At 56.4% G+C, this 9,281-nt stretch overlaps 1 protein-coding gene across 1 annotated transcript in view; it reads left to right on the top strand.

Annotated features, from left to right (window-relative positions):
• The window catches only part of LOC133359698 (cGMP-dependent protein kinase 1-like), a 329,349-nt gene that overhangs the window by 89,311 nt on the left and 230,757 nt on the right, over positions 1-9,281 (top strand). The window lies entirely within an intron of this gene.

Consider the following 9,281-nt stretch of genomic DNA (forward strand, 5'->3'; position numbering starts at 1 on the left):
GCACGAAGGAGGACGTTCCGCTCGTGGGATGCCGACCGGAGCCGCAGAACCTACGGGACCTGCAGCTCTTCCTATCCCTCCGCGGACGCGATTACGGGACGTCTCTGAACGCGACCGGGACAGTGGCAGGCCTCCATTGGCGACGGATGAACTTGCTCCCGTCGCCCTTAAAACCCTGCCACGTTCCCGCTCGGCGGGTGGGCTGCCGGCCGTCCGGGACGGCCCGGCTACCCGTACTCGCTCGAAATCCCTCACGTTTCGTTAAATTGTGTTGTGTTGTGTTCTTGTTATATTCTTGTTGCATGCTTCGTGTCTTTTTACGTGTTGGTCCTTTACACCCGCATTGCTTGTCAAGTTGCATTTCAGCCGAGGTCGGCTGGATTTTCTTTATGGGGGAGGGTGATGTAATGCGGGCGTAAACGGCCCTCCGGAGGTGACGTCATGAGGGGAGGAGTTAGGTCACGTGGGGGAGAGGGGTTAAGCTATAGAGAGAGGGGAACCGGAAGAGGATAGGGAGTGACGGGGGACCAGGAACGAGAGAGGCCACGAAGGGTGAAAGCGGAGGGTGGCGAGATCGCCACGAACACAGGGGAGCGAGGATCGGCGCCGTTGGCCAGCGGTGACCGACCCGAAGCAGCGAGGAGGCTGCAGTCAGCAGCGGGGCTGCATACAGAGTCAGCAGCGGGTCTGCATACAGAGTAGCAGCCAAGAGGGTCTGCATATAGGGTTAGCAGCGGGGGTCTGCATAGGGAGTCAGCAGCGAGTCTGCAGGGAGAGAACGGAGGTTACAGTAGGGGAAGCAGAGAGTCTGCGGGGAGAGAAAGGAGGCTACAATAGCGATAGCAGCCGGGGGCTACAAATACAGTGTCTATAACAGAGTGCCGTGTGGGAGAAGACAAGAACCCAATAAAGGACACGAAGTCAGAGAGAATCGTCTGAGTCCTTTTATTACACAGGTACCAAAACCGCCTCAACTAGCTCCTCTAGATCTGAGGCTCTCCCGAATTATTGAGCTCTTCAACCCATCACAGAGAGTGAGCCCAGCAACCCTACGGAGAAACCTCATTTCGGCCCCTTGTACCCGCGATCTCATTCTCTCGGTCATTACCCAAAGCTCATGACCATAGGTGAAGGTGGGAATGTAGAGCTACCTGTAAACCGCGAGCTTCACTACCATGGAACGGTACAGTGCCTGCATCACTGCGGACGCCACACCGATCCGCCGGCCGATCTCCTGCTCCCACTTACCATCAATCGCAAAAGAGACCCCTTGGTGCTTAAACTCATCCACTAAGGGCAGCTGTTCCCCCTCGCTTGGAGAGCACACCCACCGTCTCACGGGAGTGAGCCACGACCTCAGATTTGTAGGTGCTGATCCTCATCCCAGCCGCTTCACACTCGGCATCAAACCGTTCAAGTGCACGCTGGAGATCACAGACTAACGAGGCAAAGAGGGCAACGTCATTTGAAAAAACATCAGCAACACCACCTCCATGTCCCCAAACCAGATACTCTCCATACATCGGCTGCGCCTTGATATCCTGTCTATGAAAATCACAAACAGGAGTGGAGACAGGACACACCCTTGGCGAAGTCCAACACCCACAGTGAACGACTTTGATTTAACACCAAGAATACGGAAACAGCTCTTACTCTGGGAATAGGGAGACCGGATAGTGCAAAAAAGCGGGAGAGGTGCATTATACTCCCGCAGCACCTCCCACAAGACATCGTGGGGAACACGGTCATATGCTTCATCCAAGTCTACAAAACAGAGGTAGACCAGAGAAGCATACTCCCATGATCCCTTTGATAACAAAGGGGTTTTCCTGGTATTGGGGATGTAATGATAGACCTACTAAAACTCATCGTTATGATCATGATACGTGATTATAACATGCGTGTAGAAATCATGGCAAGGTGCTCATTCTTTGTGTTCTAACCATTGTGGGCACCTCGGTGGCTAGGAGATGTTAACTTACCTCGCCTAGAACGCAGTAGGTCGTGGGTTCGCTCCCAACCGTTACCCCAGCTGTAATTTGGTGTCTGTGTCTCTCCTCTCCCGTGGAGGTCGCATGGATTTTTCTCGGGTCCTCCGGTTTTTGCCCTCCACACTTGGAATCAATGTCACGTGTTTAGGGTATTTGGCTGTATATGTCCACGTGAAAAAACACTTTGTTGAGCTCTAATTTGTTATCGCTTCTGAAATACAGCTACTATATAGCTCAGTGTGCCCTCATCTGGGGAAAACATTTTAGTTTCTTACCGCTCTCCTGACAATGTGAACAAATCTTGATGTTTCTATTAGCAAATTATCTCTAACTTCCAAACCTAGATATTTTAATGCAGTAGACTCTCGATTGTCCATGCTAATGACAGGGAGGATGGCAGCGGATTATCAAAAATATAGATTTTACGCACATCTCTTCCCAAAAACCACTCATACACGTGTAGTGGTGATACGCGCTGGGTAGGGATCGTGTGCCAGCGCGTAGTGATTGGCTGTGTATGTGGTGACGCGCGCTGACGGTGGAGGATCAGGGGTCAGCGCGGGGTCGTGGGTTACGGGGTGCTGATTGGCTGTGTGCCGGTGACGCGCTGAGAGGGAGTGATCGGGTGGCAGCGCGGTGTGATTGGTTGAGAGTGTTAACACGCGCTGGGGGAAAACCGGATCGTAGAGATAGCGCGTCGTCATTGGTTAACTAAGAAGCGATGCTCACGTCGACGTCCGCATCAGCTCCGTCTCCCGTGAGCAGGGGCTATAAAAGGGGATGCACACAGGCGCAAAGGCAGTATGTAACCAGCGAAGACTGAAGACGGGGATGAAGAGATAGGGCCCTGCGGTACCTAGTCCCGCTGTCCTAACGGGACCGGGACTCTGTGTAACCCAGAGGCGAATGCATGGTGTGTAGCCATAGGCATAGGGTCTACACGAGTCGAATGCATGGTGTGTAGCCAGAGGCATAGGGTCTACACGAGTCGAATGCATTGTGTGTAGCCAGAGGCATAGGGTCTACACGAGTCAAGTGCATTGTGTGTAGCCAGAGGCATAGGGTCTACACGAGTCAAGTACATTGTGTGTAGCCAGAGGCATAGGGTCTACACGAGTCAAGTGAAGTGTGTGTAGCCAGAGGCATAGAGTCTACACGAGTTAAGTGGAGTGTATAGTCAGAAGTATAGAGACCACACGTTGTATTGTGACACGTCGAGATTTAATAAAAGTGTGTTACCCGTCAAGAAGTTCCTGCCGTCATTTCAATACTTCAACTGGCGTCAGAAGTGAAACGGTCTTCCAAGCATGGATACAAGGAAGACCCGTCGGACCCACGGGATTGACCGCGGGGACAACCTTGACGACTCGGGCCAGCTGGCATCGGGGGGTGAGGACGAAGAATTGCCCACGCTGCCAGGATCCGCCGACGGCGCCGGACGAGCGACGGGGGGACCGATGCCGTGCTCCGCGAGGCGCACTCCCGTCTGGCGGAGCTGCTGCTCGCCGCCGCGTCCATCCTGGCGGAGATCAGCTCGTCGGGAGGAGCGGGGACGGCGGCGGACATTCTACAGGGTCGCCCCGCAGATTCCCGCCAAAATGACTTGGCGATTCCCGCCATCTCATCTGCGCCGACTTTTGGCGGGAACGGCCATCACCACGTGGCAGCGGTTCTCCAAGCGCGCCCGCTTACGTCACCAACGCGCGCTGCGGACCGCCATCAGACACCCGCCACTGGGGCCGCCATCTTACACACCGACGGGGCGGCGGAGAGGAACCACGAGGCGGAGGACGACTTCATCTTTCAACAGCGCCTTCCCACATTGTCAGCCTTCAAGGCGGAAGGCGGGGACTGGGGCCAATTTCAGCGCAGGTTTTTGGCGCATCAGGAGATGTCCGCCTGGTCCGACGCTACGGCGCTGCGGGCACTGCCTGCCATGCTGGACGACAACGCGCTCGCGGCCTTCACGTCCGCACGCAGGTCGGACCGCTCCACGCTCAAGGATGCGCTGGCTCTCATGGCAAAGGTCTACGGTCTCCCTCGGCGTGTCGCCATCATTTTTATGCAAGGCGGAAGGCGGACACGGAGACCGTGCTTGCATATCGCTGGCGTTGCTGGCTCTCGGCGACGCCGCGTTCCCTCGTATGGACGAGGAGGGCAAAGATGCGATGGTTTTGGAGCAACTGCTCAAGTTGGCGCAGGACCTGGGGGTCCCCATCAACACGGCCGACGAGATCGATATTTCTTCCTTGCGGGTCGCTACAAGTATACAAGCGCACGAGGTCCTTCAACGTAAACAGGGGGTCGTCTGCAACGCTGCCGTGGCCTCAGCTCCGGGCCCGGTAGTCACCGAACCCCAAGTCGTCAGCCCACGAGAGGAGGCGTTCACCGCGGGACGACCGGGGGACTGGAGGTCGGGGGGTCGTTCGCCTCTGCGATCGGCCCGCAAGCTGGAGCAACCGAGATCTCCGACGACTCATCACGTGTTATAACTGCGGCCTCCGGGGCCACGTGGCGTCCGGTTGCCGCGCCCCACGTCAGCGCGCCATGGGACCTCGGCTGGACGACGAACAAGGCCCCAAGTCATCCCTACAAACCCCGGCAAGTCGCGGCACCTCACATGCTCGGCCCGCATACTCGACACGCATGGGCCGTCGCGTTGCGGCGGAGGAGAGCCGGTTAGGGTTCGGGGATTCGGTTCGGCGAGGGGGGTTCGGCCGGGACCGGGGAGACATTAAATGGTCGGAGTTGGGGCACAGAATAGTGGCTGCCTCAGCGGGTTCATCCGTCGTTACGGGATCTATTGATGGGGTCGAGGTCAGGGTGTTAGTGGACACGGGGGCATCGGCGGACTATATATCGGACCTCATTTACAACATTCTCCCTGTACAATGCCGTCCGCTGCTTCCAGTGGATGTGCCATTTTACGCCGCTAATGGGGGATCGTTGGGCATTATCGGTCAGATTAGGGCGTCCATTTGCATTGGAGATATCAAATTGTCGGGACCCCGTTTTCGTTTCATCCTCCTTGGCGGTTCCTTGTCTATTGGGCACTGATGTTTTTGGCAAAAATGCCCATCAAAATTCTCATTGATCAGCGTTGCATTGAACTACCATCGGGTTGCCGTATTTCATTTTTGACGTAGCCCTACTGAAATTCGGACGGCGTGCGCTACGATACAAGCGTTAGCGACACAGACCGTGCACGTGGCCCCCGGGTTCACAAATGTTAATTCCCCTCCGGTTGCGGAAACCATGGGTGAGGGAGACCTCGGATCAAGGCATGCTTTTGGGTCCTTCTAATAGGGCTGTTGGAGGTCTGCGATTTGTCGGTGGCTCACACTTTGGTTGGGGCTGACAGGGATCCGTTTGTGATGGTTTTTGAACGCTGGGTCGCGGCCGGCCGTCATCAGCAGGGCACCGTGCTAGCTCACGCGGCACGGTCCCTGCGGAAGAGCGGCTGGTTGCGCAGGCTGATCCGAGCCCCACGCCAAAACGTTAATCCGAAGGAGGACCGGTCGAATGGGTCGATTCGCTGTGCGCGGACTCTGACGATTTGTCAGCGGGACAGTTGGGTGCGCTGCGCGGTTGCTGATAGAATTTTCGGATGTGTCAGTAACCATAAGTATGACATTGGGTGCACGGACCTGTTACGCCACCACATTGAAACTGGCGATGCGGCACCGATCAGGCTAAATCCCTTCCGACTGAGTCCTGCTGAGAAGGAACATGTTCAGTCGGCTGTTACGATATGCTAGAAGCCGACATTATTTCGCCTTCTTCCAGTCCTTGGGGAGCACCTATTGTGCTCGTTAAAAAGCAGGATGGTTCCTTGCGATTTTGCGTAGATTTCCGCCGCCTGAATAAGATCTCTGTGGCCGACGCGTATCCGCTCCCCAGGATGGACGAGTCCCTCGATGCATTGTCCGGTGCGCGATACTTTTCGACTCTTGATTTATTATCCGGATTCTGGCAGTTGCCACTCGACGAAGAGTCTAAACCTAAGACAGCATTTCGGACTCCAGGGGGCCTGTTTCAGTTTAACCGGTTACCCATGTGACTTCACTCCTCTCCTGCGACGTTTCAGCGCCTTATGGAGTTAGTTTTGTCGGGCTTGCAATGGATACGTGCTTGATTTACCTTGACGATGTCATTGTTTTCAGTAAAACGTTTGAGGAACACCTCCAGCGATTGAGAGGGGTGTTCTTGCGAATGCGATCGGCTAAGTTAAAGTTTAAACCGGCCAAATGCCACCTTCTTCGTAAATCCGTTAGATATTTGGGTCACATTGTCGACTCTTCGGGGATTTCTACCGATCCCGCGAAGACTGACTGTGTCAGTTCATGGCCGACGCCCACGTCAGTTTCGGACGTGCGCAGTTTCATCGGTTTTGCTTCTTATTATCGCCGATTCGTTGAGCACTTCGCCACCATTGCAAAACCATTGCACGCTCTGACGGCGAAAGGAGTGAAGTTCCGATGGGGACCGGAGGAGGAGGCTGCATTCTGCTCCTTCCGGGACGCCTTGGTGGGTGCCCCACCCTTGCGCTATCCTGACTTTGCGAGTCCCTTCTTGCTAGACACGGATGCTAGCAACAAGGGCATTGGGGGGGGTGCTGTCCCAAGTCGCTGGGGGTGTCGAACGGGTAGTCGCCTATGGTAGCAGGGTGTTGTCGCCGGCAGAGCAGCGCTACTGCGTCACCCGTCGCGAGCTGCTTGCCATTGTTTTTTTCGTACAACAATTCAAACCATATCTCTATGGTCGTCACTTTACGGTCCGGACTGACCACAGCGGCGCTCCAGTATTCATTGCGGGTCGCCCAGCCCTCGGGCCAATTGTCACGGTGGTTGGAAGTCCTCCAGGACTATCAGTTCACGACTACATACCGTAAGGGGTTGCAACACACAAATGCCGATGCTCTGTCGCGATTGTTGCCTTGTCACAAATGTGCGTGCTTATCGGGATCGGCGCGCTGTAAACCGCCAGTTACGGAAGGCGAGGGGGCATTGGTTGCGACCGCGGGCACACCAATTGGGGAGGGTCCCGCTACCCCAGGGGGTCAGGACTCGCTGCTCTCACTGTCGCTGATTGAGTGGGGCCGTCTCCAAATGGCGGACAGCTCCCTGCTAGCGTTGCACCGCAGGATGGAGGGTTCCGAAGGGGACCAGGAACGGACTGGCTCCTACGTACTTAAGCAAGACCTGTTAATGAGATGGGACAGTTTGTCCCGGCGGCACGCGATTGTGGTGCCATCTGCTGTGAGGGGGAAAGTTGTCTTGGCCGCACACGAACGCCTCTTGCATTTGGGAGTAAACAAAACGCTTGCCCTGCTTCAGCGTGACTATTATTGGCCGGGGATGGGGAGTGACGTGGTGAATATTCTGAAGGGATGTGTTGAGTGCGCCAGACGGAAACCACCGCCCGTGGCAGCAAATCCACCGCTGCAATCTATTCAGGTCTCGCGCACTAACGAGCTCGTTGCGCTCGATATTCTGGGGGCCTTTTCCAGTCACGCCTAGGGGTAATAAGTACCTGTTGGTGGGGGTCGAATATTTTACCCGGTGGCCTATGGCGTGGCCACTCGCCAACCAGTCGGCGGCGGCTGTGACGGACGCCTTTGTCCAGGGCTACGTCCTGGACAAGGGGGCTCCCGAACGCTTGCTGACCGACCAAGGGAAAATTTTTTCAAGTAAATTGCTGCAAGAGGTGTGCGACCTGTTGGGTACTAAGAAGGTGCGTACCTCCCCGTACCACCCGCAGACGGACGGGATGGTGGAGAGACTCCACAGGACATTGACTTCTATGCTGTGCCAGCAAGTGTGTGAGGCACATGTTGATTGGGACCTGCAGGTCCCTGGGGTCCTCGCCGCGTATAGAATGGCCCCCCATGCAGCTACGGGGTTTTCCCCGTTCTATCTGATGTACGGTCGGGAAGCTGACCCGCCCATGGAAACGCAGCTGGGCCTGCCCGCACCACGAACTAATTCGAAATTGGCAGAGCATCTTAAATTTAATATTCATAAGCTGACGGAGGCAAGGGAGGCCGCACGGCTTAATTCGCGGGCTCGCCAAATTGCGAACGAGCGGTTGCGTGCACGGAAGGTGTCCGTGCACAATTGGGAACCAGGTGACAGGGCCTGGCTGCATTGCCCTCAGGCACCTTTGGCTACGTCGCCTAAATTGTTGAAGCCGTGGCGGGGACCCGTGGAGGTCGTGCGGGTTGCACGCCCCCAGTGCGTTCAGATAAAATGGGGAAAGCGCCGTTGGTACGTCCACCCCTCCCGACTGAAACCGTTCTCGCCTCCATATGGCCTCCCCTTGTGTCGTGAGGGCCGAGCATGTGACGTGACCGACGACCCTAAGGGGGAAATGTCTTTGCCTGATCCTCACATGTCTCCGCCTGATCCGCTCCCAGGTGTCTCGGAACTGACATCTGCCGACCACCGGCGGCCGGATCTGCGCGGCGGGGCCGGTCCTTCCAGGCCCGATCCGCGCCGTCTAGAGCTGCCGGAGCCACCGGGCGGTCGTCAGCGTCCCGTCCCATACGACGGACCGGCCAGACGGACTCGCGCTAGGTCGCGCTACTTTTCATGACCTACCACGTGAGGAGTCGAGGCAGCCGGAGCGCCTCGTCACTGCGTTTAGTCACAGGGACATTTGGCGCGTTCGTTTTTTGGAGTTCGCTTTATTGTGTTGTTCGTCGGGCTGTACATTGCTTCTTATTTAAGTGTTGCTGTTGTGTTGTTGTTGTTGCGTTACGGGGCACACTGGGGGGTGGGGTTTTTATTATTGCGTTGACGTTGGGTTGTGTTGTTGGTTAGCAGCCGGGCCGGCTGCGAGCTATGTGGGAGGGGGTGATGTAGTGGTGATACGCGCTGGGGTAGGGATCGTGTGCCAGCGCGTAGTGATTGGCTGTGTATGTGGTGACGCGCGCTGACGGTGGAGGATCAGGGGTCAGCGCGGGGTCGTGGGTTACGGGGTGCTGATTGGCTGTGTGCCGGTGACGCGCTGAGAGGGAGTGATCGGGTGGCAGCGCGGTGTGATTGGTTGAGAGTGTTAACACGCGCTGGGGGAAAACGGATCGTAGAGATAGCGCGTCGTCATTGGTTAACTAAGAAGCGATGCTCACGTCGACGTCCGCATCAGCTCCGTCTCCCGTGAGCAGGGGCTATAAAAGGGGATGCACACAGGCGCAAAGGCAGTATGTAACCAGCGAAGACTGAAGACGGGGATGAAGAGATAGGGCCCTGCGGTACCTAGTCCCGCTGTCCTAACGGGACCGGGACTCTG

Source organism: Lethenteron reissneri, chromosome 65, assembly GCF_015708825.2.
Source record: "Lethenteron reissneri isolate LAM-NWPU_2019-01 chromosome 65, ASM1570882v1, whole genome shotgun sequence".
Taxonomy (NCBI): domain Eukaryota; kingdom Metazoa; phylum Chordata; class Hyperoartia; order Petromyzontiformes; family Petromyzontidae; genus Lethenteron; species Lethenteron reissneri.